Source organism: Zalophus californianus, chromosome 12 (assembly GCF_009762305.2).
Source record: "Zalophus californianus isolate mZalCal1 chromosome 12, mZalCal1.pri.v2, whole genome shotgun sequence".
Lineage (NCBI taxonomy): Eukaryota > Metazoa > Chordata > Mammalia > Carnivora > Otariidae > Zalophus > Zalophus californianus.
The window spans coordinates 44,294,197-44,315,234 of record NC_045606.1 but is presented as its reverse complement, the minus strand read 5'-3'; the positions used below and the strand labels follow the sequence as shown (position 1 = coordinate 44,315,234).

General features: G+C 39.5%; 1 pseudogene; it reads right to left on the bottom strand.

Annotated features, from left to right (window-relative positions):
- Positions 1–339: 339 nt before the first annotated feature.
- The window catches only part of LOC113911091, a 34,727-nt pseudogene continuing 14,028 nt past the window's right edge, over positions 340–21,038 (bottom strand).

Genomic DNA, 21,038 nt, shown 5'->3' with positions numbered 1-21,038 from the left:
CAACTTCTTGAAGGAAAAGCATACATAATTTATCTTCATGCTTCCTATTTTCTAGTACCCACATTTAAAGTTATACATGTATTCCTGATCTTAGAGGAAAAGCTTTCTCAGCTTTTCACTGCTGAGTATGGTATCAGCTGTGGGCCTGTCACATATGGCCTTTATTATGTTGATATAGGTTCCCTCTCTACCCATTTGGCTAAGGATTTTTATCATAAATGGATATTGAATTTTGTCAAATTCTTTTTTTTATTAAGATGGTCATATCAATTTTTTTTTCAATCTGAAAGTAGTCATTTATTAACTGACCAAATTACAAAAAGAATCATGGTAGATACCTTAGTTCATCCTGCTAATAAGCCTATTGATCTGATCTTCCCTGTTGCTAGCACCTCCACCTTCTACAAAATGGGAGGTCGTCGTCTTCATTCCCGGTCTTGGAGAAGATAACTTGAAGGGCCATCAGAAGTTGTTTGCGTCTTTGAAATGTTTTCATGTCAAGAGATCTCGTGAATCAGATCCTCCTCCCTGCAGATGCTGCCATATTTACCAAGAGATTGAGCAATCAATGTGTTATCTGTCAGGGCAATGCGCTTCTTACTGATTTTAACATAACCACACTTGTAAATCAGTTCATTTACCAACTTCAGGCTTGGGTCCTCCCATTCAACATATATGGTTCCACAATCCTTAGCATGTCAGCTGAAGCCTTGTTGAACTTAACAAAAGTGCCCCTGAAGATCTGGTGAAGGCAAAGAAGCTACAACACCTTATGTACCTTTGGACTCACACCGTTGATAGCTCTGATCCTGATGAGCAGTGCCGATTTGTGTTCCCCAAGTACATAGAAGTTGCCAGCTTTTCTTGCCATCCTCACCATTCAAATCTCAGTTCTGTACATCTGCCTATATTTCTTATGGTAATGCTTAGCTTTTTTCATAGATAAGCTTCCTCCTTGCCTTTTAAAGCACCTTTTGGGCAAATTGCTTTCTCAGATGCTTGATCTTCAACTCTGCAAAATTCTTTTGCTTTTTCTTAAGGGTTTCTGGCACAGCCGGAAAAAAAAAATAGAGATGACCATATATAGTTTTTATCCTTCATTTTGTTAACACAGTGTATCACAAATGGTGAATCATCTTTGCATCCCTGCAATAAATTTTACCTGCCTAGGGTACATGATCTTTTTAATAAATTGTTAAAAACAGTTTGCTCATATTTTGTTGAGGATTTTTGCGTCTATGTTTATAAGGAATATGGCCTGTAATTTTCACTTCATCTAGTGTTCTTGTCTGATGTTGGTATCAGGTTAATGAAGACGTCATAAAATGAATTTGAATGAGTTCCCTCCTCTTCTCTGTTTTTGGAAGAGTTTAAGAAGGACTGGTACTTATTCTTTCAATGTTTGGTAGAATTTACCAGTGATACATTCTGGTCCTGGACTTTAAATTATTGGGAGGTTTTTTGATTACTGATTCAATCTCCTTACTAGTAATGAGTCTGTTCAAATTTTCTATTTTGTCATGATTCAGTCTTGGTAGGCTGTATGTCTCTAGAAATTTGTCCATTATATTCTAGGTTGTCTAATTTGTTGACTTAGAATTGTTTGTAGTAGTCTCAAGGTCCTTAGTATTTCTGTAGTATGGGGTGTAAATCTCTTTCATTCTATTTACTGAATCCTTATTTTCTTGGTGAGTTAACATGGATGAATTCAGGGGCATTAGGCTAAATGAAGTAAATCAGAGAAAGACAGATACTGTATGATGCCTCTTAATGTAATCTTAAAAAAAAGAAAAAAAAAAGGCTCATAGGTAGAACAGATTAGTGGTTGCCAGAACAGAGGCAGGGGTTCTGGGGTAGAAGAAATGGATGAACTGTTTATTTTATTTTATTTTTAATTTAAATAAATTGTTTAAAGAATAATTTGCTTAGAGCAAATTAAAGATTAAAGTGTTGCAGGACAGCACAACAAATTATTACTCAAGTCTCAAAAATAAAATAAAGCTACCAATCTCTCTCTAAAGCTGCTTTAGCCATATCTCATATTTTTTTCTCACAAATTTTGAAATATTTTAATTTGAGTTCAAAGTATTTTATGTTTCCATTTTTCTGTTTCTTGCATCTTGTAGAGAAATATTTTATTTCCAGGAAATCAGGAATCTCCTGATATATGTGTACAACATGTATGTGCATGTTCTCTTTTTCTGTTTTAATTAATTCCTAACTTTCACTGTGGTTAGTAAACATACTCTGAATAATTTAAATCATTTGAAGTTTATTGATGCCTGCATTATGACATTGCCAGTGTTAGTAATATTTAATTCGCACTTAAATGTAAATCTTCATTGTTGGATGTGGTATTCTAAATATGTGAAATATGTTCATTCTACTGTTTAATCAATATCTTTAATGATTTTCCATATCCTTTGTTTCTGATTATCATGCATTGCTAGTACTATGTGTAAGTCTTCCATAGTGATTATAAGTTTCTTCTTTTAGTTCTATTTTTACTTTATATATTTTGAGATCATGTTAATATAGTCAAACAAATATAAAATTTTGGTAGCTTCCTTTATCATTATGAATTATTATTCTTTATCTCCAATAATTCTTAAAGTCTACTTGTTTGGAAGTTAATATAGCTACATTAAGTTTCTTTAGGCTATTGTCCTTCTTTAAATTTAATTTAATTTTATTATGTTATGTTAGTCACCATACAACACATCATTAGTTTTTGATGTAGCGATCCATGACTCGTTGTTTTCGTATAACACCCAGTGCTCCATGCAGTACGTGCCCTCCTTAATACCCATCACTGGGCTAACCCATCCCCCACCCCTCTTCCCTCTAAAACTCTCATTTTGTTTCTCGGAGTCCATATGGTTCATCTCCCCCTCTGATTTCCTCCCCTTCGTTTTTCCCTTCCTTCTCCTAATGTCCTCCATGCTATTCCTTATGTTCCACAAATGAGTGAAAATAAGTGAAATCATATGATAATTGACTTTCTCTGATTGACTTATTTCATTTAGCATAATCTCCTCCAGTCCCATCATCCTTTCTGATGGCTGAGTAATAATCCATTGTATATATGGACCACATCTTCTTTACCCATTCATCTGTTGAAGGGCATCTCAGCTCTTTCCACAGTTTGGCTATTGTGGACATTGCTGCTATGAACATTGGGGTGAATATGGCCCTTCCTTTCACTACATATGTATCTTTGTGGTAAATACCTAGTAGTGAAATTGCTGGGTTATAGGGTAGCTCTATTTTTAATTTTTTGAGGAACCTCCACACTGTTTTCCAAAGTGGCTGTACTAACTTGCATTCCCACCAACAGTGTAAGAAGGTTCCCCTTTCTCCACAACCTCTCCAACATTTTTTGTTTCTTGCCTTGTCAATTTTTGCCATTCTAACTGGTGTAAGGTGGTATCTCAATGTGGTTTTGATTTGAATTTCCCTGATGGCTAATGATGATGAACATTTTTTCGTGTGTCTGTTAGCCATTTGTATGTCTTCTTTGGAGAAGTGTCTGCTCATGTCTTCTGCCCATTTTTTGACTCGATTATTTGTTTGTTTTTGGGTGTTGAGTTTGAGAAGTTCTTTATAGATCTTAGAAATCAGCACTTTGTCTGTAGTGTCATTTGCGAGTATCTTCTCCCATTCTGTGGGTGGCCTCTTTGTTTTGTTGACTGTTTCCTTTGCTGTGCAGAAGCTTTTTATCTTGATGAAGTCCCAAAAGTTCATTTTTGCTTCTGTTTCACTAGCCTTTGAGATGTGTCTTGCAAGAAGTTGCTGTGGCTGATGTCGAAGAGGTTACTGCCTATGTTCTCCTCTAGGATTTTGATGGATTCCTGTCTCACATTGAGGTCTTTCATCCATTTTGAGTTTATCTTTGTGTATGGTGTTAGAGAATGGTCAAATTTCATTCTTCTGTATATAGCTGTGCAATTTTCCCAGCACCGTTTATTGAAGAGACTGTCTTTTTTCCATTGCATATTTTTTCCTGCTTTGTCAAAGATTATTTGACCACAGAGTTGAGAGGGTCCATATCTGGGCTCTCTATTCTGTTCCATTGGTCTATATGTCTGTTTTTCTGCCAGTACCATGCTGTCTTGGTGATCACTGCTTTGTAATATAGCTTGAAATTGGGCATTGTGATGCCCCTAGCTTTGTTTATCTTTTTCAGCATTTCCTTGGCGATTTGGGGTCTTTTCTGATTCCATACAAATTTTAGGATTGTTTGTTCCAGCACTTTGAAAAAGGTCATTGGAATTTCAATTGTGATGGCATTGAACGTATAGATTGCTCTGGGTAGCATAGACATTTTAACAATGTTTATTCTTCCGATCCATGAGTATGGAATGTTTTTCCATCTTTTTGTGTCGTCTTCAGTTTCTTTCCTGAGTGTTCCGTAGTTCCTAGAGTATAGATCTTTTACCTCTTTGGTTAGGTTTATTCCGAGGTATCTATGGTTTTTAGTGCTATTGTAAATGGATTCATTTCTCTAATTTCTCTTTCTACCGTTGCATTGTTAGTGTGTAAGAAAGCAACTGATTGCTGTGCATTGATTTTATATACTGCCACATTACTGAATTGCTGTATGAGTTCTAGTAATTTGGGGGTGGAGTCTTTTGGATTTTCCACATAAAGTATCATATCATCTGCAAAGAGAGAGAGTTTGACTTCTTCTTTGCAATTTGAATACTTGTTATTTCTTTTTGTTGCCTGATTGCTGTTGCCAGGACTTCTAGTACTATGTTGAACAATCGTGGTGAGAGTGGGCATCCTTGACATGTTCCTGATCTTAAGGGAAAGGCTCTCAGCTTTTCTCTGTTGAGGATGATATTCGCTGTGGGTTTTTCATAGATGGATTTTATGAACTTGAGGAATGTTCCCTCTATCCCTATACTCTGAAGAGTTTTAATTAGGAAAGGATGCTATATTTTGTCACATGCTTTTTCTGCATCAATTGAGAGGACCATATGGTTCTTCTCTCTCCTCTTATTAATGTGTTCTATCACATTAATTGATTTGCGAATGTTGAACCACCCTTGCATCCTGAGGATAAATCCCACTTGGTCGTGGTAGATGATCTTTTTAATGTATTGTGGGATCCTATTAGCTTGGATTTTGTTGAGAATTTTGGAATCCATATTCATCGGGGATATCAGTCTGAAATTCTCCTTTCTGATGGGGTCTTTGCCTGGTTTGGGGATTAAGGTAATGCTGGCCTCTTAGAGTAAGTCTGGAAGCTTTCCTTCTGTTTCTATTTTTTGAAACAGCTTCAAGAGAATAGGTATTATTTCTTCTTTGAATGTTTGGTAGAATTCCCCAGGGAATCCATCAGGCCCCAGACTCTTGTTTTTGATCACTACTTTAATCTTGTTACTGGTTATTGGCCTATTCAGATTGTCAATTTCTTCCCGTTTCAGTCTTGGCAGTTTTTAGGTTTCCAGGAAGGCATCCATTTCTTCCGGGTTGCTCAGCTTATTGGCATAAAGTTGTTGATAATAATTTCTAATAATTGTTTCTATTTCCTTGGTGTTAGTCATGATCTCTCTCCTTTCATTCATAATTTTATTAATTTGCATCTTTTTTCTTTTGGATAAGTCTGGCCAGTGGTTTATCGGTCTTATTAATTCTTTCACAGAACGAGCTTCTAGTTTTCTTGATCTGATCTGTGTTTCTGGTTTCTAACTCGTTGATCTCTGCTCTAATCTTAATTATTTCTGTTCTAATGTGTGGGTTAGGCATCATTTGTTGCTTTTTCTCTAGTTCTTTAAGGTGTAAAGTTAGTTGGTGAATTTGGGATTTTTCTGGTTTTTTTTTTTTTTTTTGAGTCAGGCTTGGATAGCTATGTATTTACCCCTTAGTACTGCCTTTGGAGTATCCCATAGGTTTTGGACCAATGTGTTTTCATTCTCATTGGTTTCCATGAAATGTTTAAGTTCTGCTTTGATTTTCTGGTTGACCCAAACATTCTTGAGCAGAGTGGTCATTAGCTTCCAAGTGTTTGAATTTCTTCCAAATTTTTTCTTATGATTGAGTTCCAGTTTTAAAGCATTATGGTCTGAGAATACGCAGGAAATCTTAGTCTTTTGGTATCAGTTGAGACCTGATTTGTGACACAGGATGTGGTCTATTCTGGAGAAAGTTCTGTGTGTGCTCGAGAAGAATGAGTATTCTGTGGTTTTAGGGTGGAATGTTCTGTATATATCTATTATATATCTATGAGGTCCATCTGGTCCAGTGTGTCATTCAAAGCTCTTGTTTCTTTATTGATTTTCTGCTTAGATGATCTGTCCATTGCTGAGAGTGGAGTATTGAGGTCTCCTACAGTTAACATATTATTATCAATATTACTCTTTATTTTGGTTAACAGTTGGCTTATGTAGGTGGCTGCTCCCATGTTGGGGGCGTACTAGATCTTCTTGTTGGTTAGACCCTTTAAGAATGATATAGTGTCCTTCTGTGTTTCTAACTACAGTCTCTAGTTTAAAATTTAATTTGTCTGATATAGAATTGCTACCTCAGCTTTCTTTTGAGGTCCATTGGCATGGAAGATGGAACTCTATCCCTTCACTTTCAGTCTGGATGTATCTTTAGGTTCAAAATGAGTCTCTTGTAGACAGCATATGGATGGGTCCTGTCTTTTTATCCAATTTGCAACCCTTGCCGTTTATGGGAGCATTTAGGCTGTTCACGTTGAGAGTGATTATTGAAAGATATGAATTTATTGTCATCACGTGCCTGTGAAGACCTTGTTTCTATAGATTGTCTCTGTAAATTTCTGTTCTATATCACTCTTGAGGTCTTTCTCCTTTTATAGAACCCCCCCTTAATATTTCTTGCACGGCCGGCTTAGTGGTCGGTCACATATTCTTTCAGTTTCTTCCAGTCTTGGAAGCTCTGCATCTCTCCATCCATTCTAAATGACAGGCTTGCCAGATAAAGTATTCTTGGCTGCATGTTCTTCTTGTTTATTTCCCTAAATATGTCTTGCCAGCCCTTTCTGGCTTGCCAGGTCTCTGTGGGTAGGTCGGACGTTATTCTGATGTTCTTCCTCTGTATGTAAGGACATGAACAGACATTTTTCCAAGGAAGACATCCAAATGGCCAACAGACACATGAAAAAGTGCTCAACATCACTCGGCATCAGGAAAATCCAAATCAAAACCTCAGTGAGATACCACCTCACACCAGTCAGAATGGCTAAAATTAACAAGTCAGGAAACGACAGATGTTGGCGGGGATGTGGAGAAAGGGGAACCCTCCTACACTGTTGGTGGGAATGCAAGCTGGTGCAACCCCTCTGGAAAACAGTATGGAGGTTCCTCAAACAGTTGAAAATAGAGCTACCATACGATCCAGCAATTGCACTACTGGGTATCTACCACAAAGATACAAATGTAGGGATCCGAAGGGGTATGTGCACCCCAATGTTTTTAGCAGTAATGTCCACAATAGCCAAAGTGTGGAAAGAGCCAAGATGTCCATCGACAAATGAATGGATAAAGAAGAAGTGGTATATATACACAATGGAATATTATGCAGCCGTCTAAAGGAATGACATCTTGCCATTTGCAACGACGTGGATGGAACTGGAGGGTGTTATGCTGAGTGAAATAAGTCAATCAGAGAAAGACATGTATCATATGACCTCACTGATATGAGGAATTCTTAATCTCAGGAAACAAACTGAGGGTTGCTGGAGTGGTGAGGGGTGGGAGGGATGGGGTGGCTGGGTGATAGACATTGGGGAGGGTATGTGCTATGGTGAGCGCTGTGAATTGTTCAAGACTGTTGAATCACAGATCTGTACCCCTGAAACAAATAATGCAATATATGTTAAGGAAAAAAAAAAAAGATAGGAGAGGAAGAATGAAGGGGGGTAAATTGGAGGGGCAGACGAACCATGAGAGACTATGGACTCTGAAAAACAAGCTGAGGGTTCTAGAGGGGAGGGGGGTAGGGTGATGGGTTAGGCTGGTGATGGGTATTAAAGAGGGCACGTTCTGCGTGGAGCACTGGGTGTTATGAACAAACAATGAATCATGGAACACTACATCAAAAACTAATGATGTGATGTATGGTGATTAACATAACAATAAAAAAATTTAAAGAAAACTAAACATGCAAAAAAATGGCTTCTTTAGTTCTAAGATGCGAGTTTTACATTTACATTACATGCTGGGCCGTTGGCCTGTTTTCCTTGATCTTGGGAGGGGTCCTCTCTCCCTCTAGGACATGAATGTTTGTTTCATTCTCCAGATTAGGGAGGTTCTCAGCTCTGATTTGCTCAAATATATCTTCTAGTCCTCTCTTTCCACCCCCTCAGGGATCCCAATAATTCTGACAGTGGAATGTTTCATGGTGCCACTTATTTCTCTGATTCTGTTTTCATGGATTCTGAGTTTTCCCTGGCCTCCTCTTTTTCCTTCTTTTCTATCAACTGGTCTAGGTTCATTCTTCTGCCTCGCTTACCCTCGCTGTTAGATTATCTAGATAAGATTGGATCTCATTGATAGCATTTTTAAGTTCTGCCAGCTCAGCTTTCCTTTCTGCCCTTTGAGACCCGATGTTGCCATTCATCGATTTCTCCATTCTAGCTATTGTCTTCACAATTGCTACCCTGAATCCCATTTCCAACATTTTGGTTATATCTGTATCCATTTGTAAATCTGTGGCAGAAGTCATAGTCTCTGAGTCTTTCCTATTTTGGGGGTTCCTCCTCCTAGTCATTCTGTTGAGGGGTGGCTGATGGAATGTACAGAGTCCAAATTATTGACCACAACCAAGCAAAATGCACCTGTTTTATAGGGACCTTATAATTGCAGGCCTCTTGTTTTCCCCGCCTGTCTTCTGAGGGAGGGGCCTGCTGCACTGTTACTTAGGCAACCCTGTTTGGGCAGAGTTGCCGTGCCCCCTGTGGGGGGGCAGAATGGGCTCAGTGAAAACCGGTTTTTGGGGTCTTTTATTCTCTGGTGGCTTTCCCTGGTGGCTTTCTGCGTCTCTTTTGAGAATCAGATGAGAAGAGTTCATTTCCAACCCTCTGCCTCAGAGCAGAGATATCACAGTCTGTTCTTCAGTGAGCTCTCCAGGCCACACTCTCTCCGTTTCTGTCTTTGCTGCTATAAACTGCAGTGTCATGGGTTGTGCGCCCTTCAGCAGTGCCCCCAGTCCTCCCTCCAGGTCGGGGTGTGGGGGCACGTCTCTGCCCTCTGTGCTTCTAAAATCGCCAGCCACCCCCAGTTCGTACGCTGGGCCCTGCTGCTCCAGGTTTCAGTCTGGGGGGCTGCCCTAAAGTCCTTTCCCTGCCACTACCAGTCCCCGAGTGTGTGCCCTGTCCCCAGCACTGGAGGCTTTTGCACTGTGTTATTTCACCTTCCCAGTGCCAGCGCTTATGGCAGCTCCCTCCCCCTTCCATTTATCTTTGGATATGTGCCTGTGGAATCACAGTTCCCCACTTCATACCTCGAAACCAACCGCCTGCAATATTCTGTTTGTAGAGATCCAGATCTATCTTCTTACATCTCAGGCTGATTTCATGGGTGTTCAAAGTGGTCTGGTAGATATCCAGCTCAATTCCGGGGACTGGTTGCAATAGGGTCCCCTAATGCTCTGCCATCTTTTCCTGAACCCCTCTTTTGGCTATTGTTAATCATCTCTTCACAAAACCTTAAGATATTACCTATTTTGTTTATTGAGAGGATGCCTCTCTTTCAGCATCACAAATGCTTACTCTGTGCTTTTGGTTGCTATGTTGAAAATCATTAAGGTGTATGTTTCTCAAAAGGGCTAACAATGCAAAATAGAAGCAGCACTTGTGGATGAAGGAGACTGGAGGTTAATTTTTCTCTGAAGTTGTAAATCCTTGGGAATTAAGACAAATCTTTTCCAGTCCGTGGAATTTGTGCACTTGCTGCTGCTGCTTCCCTTCTTTTAGGACATAAACTCTATGAAAGAAATTTCTTTCCAGATTGCTATAGCACTCAGTACTCAGAGCTGTGCCTTGCTAATATTGGAAGTACATAAATATCTGTAACATGCAGTGGAATTTAATTTTTTTCCCAGCAATTCTCTGAGGAAGTTTCTATTATCTTCATTTTGCTAATAATATGAGTCTAAAAAAGGTTAAGTAACTTTGTTAAGGTAATTAAATTAAAGAGTAGAAACAGTGAGGTTTGTCTGATATGAGAGGAAAACACTTCACCCTAGTCTGTGCAGTGGTGGGGAACCTTAGCTGACGGACTATATATAGTAATGTGGAGGCTAAGAGCTCCTGCTTCAGAGTCTAATTGACAGATCATTTTGCCCCTGTCATTTTAGGCAAGTTGCTTAACCTCTCTCTGTTTTCTGATCTGTAACTAAGGGCGACAGTACCTATGCCATTGAGTTGTTTTAAGAATTAAGTCAGGGGCGCCTGGGTGGCTCAGTTGGTTAGGCGACTGCCTTCGGCTCAGGTCATGATCCTGGAGTCTCAGGATCGAGTCCCACATCGGGCTCCCTGCTCAGCAGGGAGTCTGCTTCTCCCTCTGACCCTCTTCCCTCTCGTGCTATCTCTCATTCTCTCTCAAATAAATAAATAAAATCTTTAAAAACAAAAAGAATTAAGTCAGTTAATACCTAGAGAATATTTATTACTTATAAAGCAGATTTACTTTTTTCCCCACAGGTAGTATTAGATCCAATTTTAGAGGAAAAGGAGAAATTATTTTATTGGATTCTCTCACCTTCTTTGAGTTTTGTACACTTGCTTTGGACTCGTTTTTTCTTTTATAGGAAGGAAAGGAGATATCTTTGTTTATAGTGTACATTTCTTCTCCTGTGGATCTCGACTATTCATTTAGTCTTGGACCTTAAGGATGGATTTTTCTCATTTGTGTTTCATAACCTCAATTTCTCCCTGTCTGTTGGATCTTTCCCATAAACATTTATATATGTTAAAAATCTCTCTTTAAAAACTCTTTCTATATTTTTAACCAACCACCACTACTTTGAAACTCAAGAAATTGGTTATATTTTCAGTCTCAGTTTCCAAATTCCCACTTATTAAACCATATTATCCCTTGATTTCTGTACTTTGTTGATCATCTTAAACACAGTTTTCAAATATTAAAATTCCTTTTTATAGGATTAGGATAGGTAATCTCTTCTGATTCAATATCGGTAGCTCTCAAACTTGGCTGAGCATCGCAGTCACCTTAGGAGAAAAATGACTAGTAGCCAAACATCTCCCTCAGAGATTGTGATTTAATTAGCATGGGTAGATTCTAGGCCTTTGCCTTTAAAAAAAAAAAAAAGTTATGAAGTTATTCTAATGGTTAGCCAGGTCAATACTTTAACCTCTCTCTCCAGTTGATTTCATTATAGGTGTAGCTTTATTTACTATATATGAGTAACAAACCTCTCTATTTATATTTTAGATTTGGGGAACTTACAGCATACAGGTATTGGAGTTTTTAGGAAATGTGAGATCTTGAACTAGATCACGAACATCGTACTAACACTTAGTATAGCTCACTGTAAAAAACCTGAGGAGTGTTTTTGGAGTGCCTGGGTGGCTCAGTTGGTTAAGCATCTGCCTTCATCTTGGGTTATGATCTCAGGGTCCTGGGGTTGACCCTTGCCTTAGGCTCCCTGCTGAGCGGGGGGTTTGCTTCTCCCTCTGCCTCTCACCCCACTCGTGTTCTCCCTCTCTCTCTCTCAAATAAATAAAAAAAATCTTTAAAAAGCCCCCACAAAACCTGAGGAGTATTTTAGCCATGCTAGAAATATGTTTAGCAGTCATCTTTATGCATCATTTCCCCTGGGCCCAAATTGGTTGGTGTTTGGAATTTGTTACAGAATACAGTTCAAAATGGTGGCCTTCTAATAGGGGAGAAAGAAGGAGGAGAATGGGTGAGCTCTAAGACAGGAAAAGACCAAAAAAGAAATTTTTAAGTGAACAAATTACAGATAGTGAAAAACAAAATCTTTTTTTTTTCGTGCTGAAAGCTTGTCACCTTAATCTTTCAAACCTGTTTGTGTTTTTTTAAGATATCATGATATGAAAGCTTGGTAACCATACAGATAAAATAAGGCTGGTGTAAAATGTTTCTGGAGGTTTAAATATGTCCCCAAAAATATTTCCAAGAGGGTTATAGGGAAGGGAAAATGAGTTACTAAGTGTAAATTAATCTAATATAGTGCTTGACAGATACCATGGCTTACGAAAGTAAATTTGCCTTTCTTGAAGAAGTATCTATGGACAGCCCCTCTCTGCTGATATTTTTACCAGTAAATTTTAAAATTCTATAGATTTATATCTCCTATACATACTGTAGAACTCTAAAGTTTCCTCTTCTCAACCTCCCTTCAAGTACTTGTGAAAGATGCTTTAATTTGTTATATAGATTTGTATAGAGTAAATAATGGGAGATAAAGAATTCTCAGAAATAGACATTAATTTTTTCCCTCTGCTATAAATTCAAGTTCATTAAATTTTAACATAGTTCCATTACTGTTCATGTTTACAACATTGTTTTTCATAGGGCGCCTAGGTGGCTCAGTTCGTTAAGCGACTGCCTTAGGCTCAGGTCATGATCCTGGAGTACCTGGATCGAGTCCCGCATCGGGCTCCCTGCTCAGCAGGGAGTCTGCTTCTCCGTCTGACCCTCCCCCCTCTCATGTGCTCTCTCTCTCTCTCATTCTCTCTCTCTCAAATAAATAAAATCTTAAAAAAAACATTGTTTTTCATAAAGCCTTGCTTTTTAGGCCCTTGAGAATGCCAACTCACTAATTATGTTTACTCTAGCTATTTGTTCTTTCCTAAAGAGTACAAAACAAAATCCTTTATGATATCATTGTGATCCAGAATAATTCATATTTCTTCTGGGGGGGGGAACCCTCCCAAATGTCATAGTCTCCACTCAGAGACCCACACTAAAATCTTCACATTCCTAAATCAAGGTAAAAAGGGATTTTTTAGTGAATATGATATCATGTTTCTTCCAGTTAACTGTTACCAAAAAAATTAGGGGGCAGATTTTACATAACATCTAGTTTAAACTTACAGCTAAATATAAATTACTGTTGATTAGCGTTTGTTTCCATATTGCTGTAAAAATTGTACAAATACGTATATATATATAACTTAGCAATTACAAAAAGCAGTTTCCAAATAAATAGTAAACGCATACTATTTGTTTATTTTTAAGATTTTTTATTTATTTATTAGAGACAGCAAGAGAGGGAACACAAGCAGGGGGAGTGGGAAAGGGAGAAGCAGGCTTCCTGCTGAGCAGGGAGCCTGATGCAGGCCTTGATCCCAGGACCCTGGGATCCTGACCTGAGCTGAAGGCAGATGCTTAACTGACAGCCACCCAGGCGCCCAAACCCATACTATTTAAAAGTAAAAATAAAGTTGCTGGCTTGATTTTTAGTTAATTTGGAATGAAATAATCCTATTGGACATTGTTTAGGTTGGTAGATTCTGTAATCAAACTGAAATTACAGGTGATTCCCTGTGATCATCTGAAATAGCATTTCTAGGGTCCTGAAAGAATGAAACTAGCCTATACCAAACCCTCAGGATATGATAATCCTTCATTACCATGTAAGCTAACCCAATTTTTTAAAAATTTTTTTATTGTTATGTTAATCACCATCATTTGTTTTGGTGTAGTGTTCCATGATTCATTGTTTGTTCATAACACCCAGTGCTCCATGCAGAATGTGCCCTCTTTAATACCCATCACCAGGCTAACCCATCCCCCTACCCTCCTCCCCTCTAGAACCCTCAGTTTGTTTTTCAGGGTCCCTCACCTTTCCTGGTTCCTCTCCCCTCTGACGTACTCCCCTTCATTCTTCCTCTCCTGCTATCTTCTTCTTTTTCTTTTTTCTTAAAATATGTTGCGTTATTTGTTTCAGAAGTACAGATCTGTGATTCAACAGTCTTGAACAATTCACAGCGCTCACCGTAGCACATACCCTCCCCGATGTCTATCACCCAGCCACCCCATCCCTCCCACCCCCAACCACTCCAGTAACCCTCAGTTTGTTCCTGAGATTAAGAATTCCTCATATCAGTGAGGTCATATGATACATGTCTTTCTCTGATTGACTTATTTCACTCAGCATAACACCCTCCAGTTCCATCCACGTCGTTGCAAATGGCAAGATGTCATTCCTTTAGACGGCTGCATAATATTCCATTGTGTATATATACCACATCTTCTTTAGCCATTCATCTGTCGATGGACATCTTGGCTCTTTCCACAGTTTGGCTATTGTGGACATTGCTGCTATAAACATTGGGGTGCACGTACCCCTTCGGATCCCTACATTTGTATCTTTGGGGTAAATACCCAGTAGTGCAATTGCTGGATCGAATGGTAGCTCTAATTTCAACTGTTTGAGGAACCTCCATACTGTTTTCCAGAGGGGTTGTACCAGCTTGCATTCCCACCAACAGTGTAGGAGGGTTCCCCTTTCTCCACATCCCCGCCAACTTCTGTCGTTCCCTGACTTGTTAATTTTAGCCATTCTGACTGGTGTGAGGTGGTATCTCATTGAGGTTTTGATTTGGATTTCCCTGATGCCGAGCGATGTTGAGCACTTTTTCATGTGCCTGTTGGCCATTTGGATGTCTTCTTTGGAAAAATGTCTGTTCATGTCTTCTGCCCATTTCTTGATTGGATTATTTGTTCTTTGGGTGTTGAGTTTGATAAGTTCTTTATAGATTTTGGATACTAGCCCTTTATCTGATATGTCATTTGCAAATATTTTCTCCCATTCTGTCGGTTGTCTTTTGGTTTTGTGGACTGTTTCTTTTGCTGTGCAAAAGCTTTTTATCTTGATGAAATCCCAATAGTTCATTTTTGCCCTGGCTTCCCGTGCCTTTGGTGATGTTTCTAGGAAGAAGTTGCTGCGGCTGAGGTCGAAGACGTTGCTACCTGTGTTCTCCTTTAGGATTTTGATGGACTCCTGTCTCACGTTTAGGTCTTTCAAACATTTGGAGTCTATTTTTGTGTGTGGTGTAAGGAAATCGTCCAGTTTCATTCTTCTGCATGTGGCTGTCCAATTTTCCCAACACTATTTGTTGAAGAGACTGTCTTTTTTCCATTGGACATACTTTCCTGCTTTGTCAAAGATAAGTTGACCATAGAGTTGAGGGTCCATTTCTGGCTCTCTATTCTGTTCCATTGATCTATGTGTCTGTTTTTGTGCCAGTCCCATACTGTCTTGATGATGACAGCTTTGTAATAGAGCTGGAAGTCCGGAATTGTGATGCCGCCAGCTTTGCTTTGCTTTTTCAAGATTCCTCTGGCTATTCGGGGTCTCTTCTGGTTCCATACAAATTTTAGGATTATTTGTTCCATTTCTTTGAAAAAAGTGGATGGTATTTTGATGGGGATTGCATTGAATGTGTAGATTGCTCTAGGTAGCATTGACATCTTCACAATGTTTGTTCTCCCAATCCATGAGCATGGAACGTTTTTCCATTTCTTTGTGTCTTCCTCAATTTCTTTCCTGAGTATTTTATAGTTTTCTGAGTACAGATCCTTTGCCTTTTTGGTTAAATTTATTCCTAGGTATCTTATGGTTTTGGGTGCAGTTGTGAATGGGATTGACTCCTTGATTTGTCTCTCTTCTGTCTTGTTGTTGGTGTATAGGAATGACACTGATTTCTGTGCATTGATTTTATAGCCTGCTACTTGACTGAATTCCTGTATGAGTTCTAGCAGTTTTGGGGTGGAGTCTTTTGGGTTTTCCACATACAGTATCTTATCATCTGCAAAGAGTGAGAGTTTGACTTCCTCTTTGCCGATTTGGATGCCTTTGATTTCTTTTTGTTGTCTGATTGCTGTGGCTAGGACGTCTAATACTATGTTGAATAGCAGTGGTGAGAGTGGACATCCCTGCCGCGTTCCTGACCTTAGGGGAAAAGCTCTCAGCTTTTCCCCATTGAGAATGATATTCGCTGTAGGTTTTTCGTAGAGGGCTTTTATGATATTGAGGTATGTACCCTCTATCCCTACACTCTGAAGAGTTTTGATCAAGAAAGGATGCTGTACTTTGTCAAATGCTTTTTCTGCATCTATTGAGAGGATCATATCATTCTTGTTCTTTCTTTTGTTAATGTATTGTATCACGTTGATTGATTTGCGGATGTTGAACCAGCCTTGCAGCCCAGGGATAAATCCCACTTGGTCGTGGTGAATAATCCTTTTAATGTACTGTTGGATCCCATTGGCTAGTATTTTGGTGAGAATTTTTGCATCCATGTTCATCAAGGATATTGGTCTGTAATTCTCCTTTTTGATGGAGTCTCTGTCTGGTTTTGGGATCAAGGTAATGGTGGTCTCATAAAATGAGTTTGGAAGTTTTCCTTCCATTTCTATTTTTTGGAACAGTTTCAGGAGAATAGGTATTAATTCTTCTTTAAATGTCTGATAGAATTCCCCTGGGAAGCCATGTGGCCCTGGGCTTTTGATTTTTGGGAGATTTTTGTTGACTGCTTCAATTTTCTTCGTGGTTCTAGGTCTGTTCAGGTTTTCTATTTCTTCCTGGTTCAGTTTTGGTAGTTGATACATCTCTGGGAATGCACCCATTTCTTCCAGGTCATCTAATTTGCTGGCATAGAGTTGCTCATAATATGTTCTTATAATTGTTTGTATGTCTTTGGTGTTGGTTGTGATCTCTCCTCTTTCATTCATGATTTTGTTGATTTGGGTCATTTCTCTTTTCTTTTGGATAAATCTGGCCAGGGGTTTATCAATCTTGTTAATTCTTTCAAAGAACCAGCTCCTAGTTTCATTGATCTCTTCTACTGTTCTTTTGGTTTCTAGTTCATTGATTTCTGCTCTGATCTTTATTTCTCTTCTCCTGCTGGGTTTAGGCTTTATTTGCTGTTCTTTCTCCAGCTCCTTCAGGTGTAGGGTTAGGTTGTGTATTTGAGACCTTTCTTGTTTCTTGAGAAAGGCTTGTATTGCTATATACTTTCCTCTCAGGACTGCCTTTGCTGTATCCCAAAGATTTTGGACAGTTGTGTTTTCATTTTCATTGGTTTCCATGAATTTTTTTAGTTCTTCTTTAATTTCCTGGTTGACCCATTCATCCTTTAGTAGGATGCTCTTTAGCCTCCATGTATTTGAGTTCTTTCCGACTTTCCTCTTGTGATTGAGTTCTAGTTTCAAAGCATTGTGGTCTGAAAATATGCAGGGAATGATTGCAGTCTTTTGGTACCGGTTGAGACCTGATTTGTGACCTAGGATGTGATCAATTCTGGAGAATGTTCCATGGGCACTAGAGAAGAATGTGTATTCCGTTGCTTTGGGATGGAATGTTCTGAATATGTCTGTGAAGTCCATTTGGTCCAGTGTGTCACTTAAAGTCTTTATTTCGTTGTTGATCTTTTGCTTAGATGATCTGTCCATTTCAGTCAGGGGGGTGTTAAAGTCCCCCACTATTATTGTATTGTTGTCAATGTGTTTCTTTGCTTTTGTTATTAATTGCCTTATATAACTGGCTGCTCCCATGTGAGGGGCATAGATATTTACAATTGTTAGATCTTGTTGGATAGACCCTTTAAGTAGGATATAGTGTCCTTCTTCATCTCTTATTACAGTCTTTGTTTTAAAATCTAGTTTGTCTGATATAAGGATTGCCACCCCAGCTTTCTTTGGGTGTCCATTAGCATGGTAAATGGTTTTCCACCCCCTCACTTTCAATCTGGGGGTGTCTTTGGGTCTAAAATGAGTCTCTTGCAGACAGCATATGGATGAGTCTTGTTTTTTAATCCAATCTGATAGCCTGTGTCTTTTGATTGGGGCATTGAGCCCATTTACATTCAGGGTAACTATTGAAAGGTATGAATTTAGTGCCACTGTATTGCCTGTAAGGTGACTGTTACTGTATGTTGTCTGTGTTCCTTTCTGATCTTTGCTGCTTTTAGGCTCTCTTTGCTTAGAGGACCCCTTTCAATATTTCTTGGAGGGCTGGTTTCGTGTTGCAAATTCCTTTAGTTTTTGTTTGTCCTGGAAGCTTTTTATCTCTCCTTCTATTTTCAGTGACAACCTAGCTGGATATAGTATTCTTGGCTGCATATTTTTCTCGTTTAGTGCTCTGAAGATATCTTGCCAGTCCTTTCTGGCCTGCCAGGTCTCTGTGGATAGGTCTGTTGCCAGTCTAATATTTTTACCATTGTAGGTTACATATCTCTTCTCCCGAGCTGCTTTCAGGATTTTCTTTTGTCTCTGAGACTCGTAAGTTTTACTATTAGATGTCAGGGTGTTGACCTATTACTATTGATTTTGAGAGGGGTTCTCTGTGCCTCCTGGATTTTGATGCCTCTTTCCTTCCTCACATTAGGGAAGTTCTCTGCTATTATTTTCTCCAACATACCTTCTGCCCCCCTCTCTCTTTCTTCTTCTTCTGGGATCCCAATTATTCTAATGTTGTTTCGTCTTATCACTTATCTCTCGAATTCTGCCCTCGTGATCCTGTAGTTGTTTCTCCCTCTTTTTCTCAGCCTCTTTATTTTCCATCATTTGGTCTTCTATATCACTGATTCTCTCTTCTGCCTTATTTATCCTAGCAGTTAGTGCCCCCATTTTTGATTGCACCTCATCAATAGCCTTTTTGATTTCGACTTGGTTAGATTTTAGTTCTTTTATTTCTCCAGAAACGGTTTCTCTAATAACTTCCACGCTTTTTTCAAGCCCAGCTAGTATCTTTAAAGTCATGATTCTGAACTCTAGGTCCGACATTGTACTAATGTCCGTATTGAGTAGGTCCCTGGCTGACGGTACTACCTCTTGTTCTTTTTGCTGAGGTGATTTTTTTTGGTCTTGTCATTATGTCCAGAGGAGAATAGATGAATGAGAGAAGAAAATGGTAATAGGTTTACAACGTCCTCAGCAAATATACTGTATACAAATCAGAAAAGACCTGAAACCAGGGGAAAAGAAAGGGAAAGAAAGAAAAAAGAAAGAGAAAGAAAAAAGAAAAAGAAAAAGATAAAAACAAAAACAGAAGAATACAAAAAAAGCAGAATGTGATCAAATATGATCAGGCTAGTGCATAGATCAATGCCACACACTAGATTTTGGGTGTATTTTGGTCTGTTAGAAAAAAGTGCCTCCTAAAATTTTAAAGGAAGAAAGACATATATGTACAAAATAAGGGTTGATACAATGAAGGGATAGAAGATGACTGTAAAAATGAAAATTATAAAAGATTATATAAAAGGACTTGATAAGATAAGAAGTTGTTTGAAAAAAGAAGATTTAAAAAAAAAAGAAAAAAGGGAATGGATGTGATCAGGCAGGAGACTAGAACAGAGCCATACACTAGTGATTTAGGGTATATTTTGATCTGTTAGAAGAAACTGTATCTCAAAATTTTAAAGGGAGAACAACTTATATATATATGCCAAAAATAAGTGTAACTACTATGAAGGGATAAAATATGACTCTAAAAATGAAAAATAAAAATTTTTTTTTTTTAAAAAGAGATTGATAAGATGTTGGTTGAAAAAGGGAAAAAGAAAGAAAAACAGTTAACAAAAATTAACTTTGATGAACTAATGAATCATGGTAAAAAAAAAAAGCCATGAATTCTGTGTGCAATATTCCCCTAGCGCTGGAGTTCTCCCGTTCTCCTTGACCGGTAAACTTGGTCTTGGCTTGCTGGCTATTCGTGATGATCTTCTGGGGGAGGGGCCTTTTGCTGTGGTTTCCAGATGTCTTTGCCGGAGGCTGAATTGCCCCACCCTTGTCGGTCAGGGCTAAGCAAGCTGCTTGGGTTGCTCTCAGGAGCTTTTGTTCCCTGCAAGCTCTCGGTACAGCCTTGGAGGACCAGGGCAAAAATCATGGCCTCCCAATCTCCACCCGGAGGAGCTGAGAACTCGGGGCCCCGCTCCTCAGTGCGCCCAGAGAGAAAAGCAGTCACTCCCTTGTCCCTGGTCTCTGGCCACTCTCCGTGCTCACCCGGCCTGTGACTGAGCGCTGCTATCTCTGGCACCCGACCCTGTGTGGAGTCTCCAAACCCAGCAGATCCCTGCGGTGCCTTCCCGCGCCGCTCCTCCCCGGGAAGGAAGGGGAGTCTCCCCGGATCTGCTGCCTGTTGGGTCCCTGCTGGAGGAGCAGTGGCCCGACTGGGCCGCGGATCACAGCCTATGGCAACCCCGAGCTGAGAGCCCGCGCCTCGGCTCCGTCTCTGCAGCCGGCTTCCCCGCTCCGATCCCTGGGAGCTCTGCCGCACTCAGGCACCCCTAGTCTTTCTGTGACCCCAAGGGTCCTGAGACCACACTGTCCCGCGAGGGTCCCACCCCCTGCTTAGCCACTGCAGCGACGTCCGTCAGCGGAGCCGACTTCTAAAAGGTCCGATTTTGTGCTCCGCGGCTCTATCTCTTGCCAGAAGCGGCCGACGGAGGCCCCTCCCCCGCCGTCTATCCTCCCGAATATCGCCTCGGATTCACTTCTCCGCACGTCCTACCTTCCAGTAAGTGGTCACTTCTCTGTTTAGAGAGTTGTTGCTACTCTCCTCTTTGATCTCCTTTTGAGTTTGTAGGTGTTCAGAATGGTTTGATCCCTATTCAGCTGAATTCCTGAGACCAGACGAAATCTAGGTCTCCTACTCCTCCGCCATCTTGCTCCGCCCCCAAGCTAACCCAATTTTATCCAGTTATCTGTTTGATTGACTGATTTCCTGATAAAAATATACTAAAAAAATGAGTTGTCTGTTATTTTTCTAAACCACTTTCCCTTAACCGTCTATTGTTGGGTCAGTTGAGAGGGTCAGAATAAATTTATACTGATTATTACCTAATTACACAGAAAAGCGAAGTGACTTCCCCAAGAGCACACAACAGGTCGGTGACAAACCCAGAACAGAAATGGATGCCTTAATTTAATCAAAGACAATGTTCTGTGTAATTACATTTCCTATGAATCACTGTAAAAAGGGAGTGAAGAAGTTGAGAAAGTTATGACAAAAATGAAAGTTATGAAAAATAAATTTGAAAAATGTATTCTGTTTAAATTTAAATCCTT